Genomic DNA, 2,821 nt, shown 5'->3' with positions numbered 1-2,821 from the left:
CTAGCTTCATCATCAAATTTTAATTTATGTCACACCTATCATACATTAATGCAACTCAAAGTGCTTCGTGATTAAACATCCATAGTAAAATGAAAAAACACAAACACAACTTTAGAACTATGTTAAAATAAAATAAAATAAAAATGGCGGGGCACAGAGAAACCATGTGAGAAAAGGCACCCATGAGGAAACATCTAAGCAAGACAAGTCATGGTTTGCTGCCTAGCAATAAGCTGTGATTCAACGTTGCAAGCTTGTTTGGTGGACTCTGTGTTACATTTTAAATTCAAATTCAAGCCAAATCTGAATTGTCTGGTAAAGTAAACTGAATAAAGTCACAAGATATGCTAAGATTTTGGCTACTCTTATGCACGACAGTGCTTTAAAAAAATATATACAAAGCATTCTCATTCTCTGTTCTCTATGGTACTGTGTCTTTTATTTTGCAAGTATACCTCTTTCCCAAACTGAAAAGAAGAAAAGTTACCTCAGCTTTACCTGCAGAAAATTTATTTTTAACGCCACCGAATTCACAAAGCACATCAGCATAAAAACCAAGCCACGAGGGCAAAAATAACTATTTTAAGAGCCAGTGTTGAAAGCGCCATACATAAAATCTGGGCAAGGATACAGAATTCTGATGCACTTAACTATCCAAAGAGCACAGTGGCCTTTGCAATTCTTAAATGGTAAAAGTTCAGAACCTGCTTGAGCAGGTTACCGTCTCGAACTGAGCCCTAATTGGTGAGAGAGGGAAAAAAGAACCCAATGGCCTGTGTGGTCACTGTGTGAATGCAGGTGAAAGTACGGAAGGACGTACTGGTGAAATGTACACAGTAAATTCTGTACACTGTAAATGTGACAATTTAGAGTAGGACCAAATAGACTCAGTTTTAGAGTAAAATTTACAATTGGAAGAGAGTAAAATAAAGAGTCAGAACATACTACTGCCACAGTGATTACAATAATTATAAAAAAAGACCTAATATACTATTTAAGATGAACGTCGGACCAATTTAATGAAAATGTTTAAGCATTACAATTGTTCCTGAAGACAGAAGCACAGCTCTGGAGTAGAGAGAGAAGATTGATTTCCTCTGTCAACACATGAATCCTTCCCATTGCTTGCAGAGTACTCATCCAATTTTCAGACTATTCGGGTATGTATAATGAGGATCAGAATTGTTGTCATTTTAATAGTTTTAATGTGGTATTTAAAAATCATATCAGACACAAATCTCTGGTCTTATTAGAGTAATTATGTCTGCTTCTTTGCCAAGGATAACGTTTTTAAAGATAAATCTGCCCTTTTGAGTGAATAGACTGAAAGGGCAGAGAGGAAAGACTAACATGCAACAAAGGTCTCCTGCCAAAGATTTGATGTAGACTGCACTGTAATCATTTTTAATACTTCCATCTTGTTTACTTAATTTATAGCTGCAATAATGTATAATGCGGATTTATCCAATCATCCAAGATCAAAGGAGAGAGAGAGAGAAAAAAGTGTGTGTTGTTGTACACATGCCAACAAGATTCATTGCATGGGCGTATTTAATAACACTGATGGCCTCAGCAAAATGATGATGTGTATAGTTTCACATGCCTAATGGTGAATGATGTGCATAACATATGATCATGAGCACAATGGTGAATCACTGCATGGTCATGGATTATGCAGTTTAGTGACAGTAATGCTAGATGGATTTTGGTGGTGCTGTTTGGCTGCTGGGCCAATGGACATTAGTAATCATTACAAGGTGCATGAGCCGTCTGCTGCTCTGTGAACCTTGAGCAGGTGGTGCAGTCATGGCTGACTGGAAGCCCAGTAAACACCACAACGTACGGACAAAAGCCTGCTAGCTTACTGGAAAGTGAAGCTCAAATCGGCAGCGCCAACTCAATACAGAACAATTTGTATCCCCGCTTTGTTCACACGCGTACAGTGTGCATATGAATAAATATATCCAAGTTATGGCAAATTAACAGGTTTTTTTTAATGCACATTTTTTTTGTCGGGAAGACAATAATTTAATTTGTAATATGGCTGTATCTTTTAGTCATTGATACAGTGATTTCATAATAATTCATAAAATTGAGTTACTCCCCCCCCCAAAAAAAACCCCAAGTGTGATATTGATTTGTGTTGAGGTCATTTTTCTGCCACTTGATGGCATAATTGCATTTGTAAGATGGTGACAGCTCAGTGAATTATTCTTTTTATATTAAGAGCTACCTAGTATTTAACAAGAAGTAACTTGTGAAATTATGCACATTTTAAACATTGTAAAATCCAACTTGATCCCAGTCTCCACAAATATATGCATTATTAATACATTTATTACTGCAAAATTTTTACGTGGACGTGTCTGCTGCGTTGCGACCTAAATTCCCCCAGTACAGGCTTTCCAAGTTAGGGGCTGTCATTAATTGCACATTTAAAAAAATTGTGGCATGAAAGGAAATTTAAATGAATTTAAAATTATTACACAAATTTTGACAACCCTAGTTTTAACATTATATTAAACTATTTACATATCAAAGGTAATAAGAAATTGGCTAGTTCAAGATGGCAGGTGTTTAAAATAATTTAAAATAATAATAATAATTTTAAATAGCTTGAGAAAGGAAATCCTGGGCATTTCCAACCCATACAATCCCATAAAAGGACATCAATAATTATAAATGTTCAATGTTGAGCGGTGTTTGATCAACACACCCCAAAACTAACATTAGGGCCTAACCGTCTCTTTTCATCTACACGCACCTCTCTCTTCTCCCCAAGGCAGGTTCCAAGGCTGCTTCCCGCTAGCCAGGTTCCACC

This window comes from Leptonotus elevatus, chromosome 9, assembly GCF_054856555.1.
Source record: "Leptonotus elevatus isolate MCC_2025b chromosome 9, RoL_Lele_1.0, whole genome shotgun sequence".
Taxonomy (NCBI): domain Eukaryota; kingdom Metazoa; phylum Chordata; class Actinopteri; order Syngnathiformes; family Syngnathidae; genus Leptonotus; species Leptonotus elevatus.
This window is presented reverse-complemented; position numbering follows the sequence as displayed.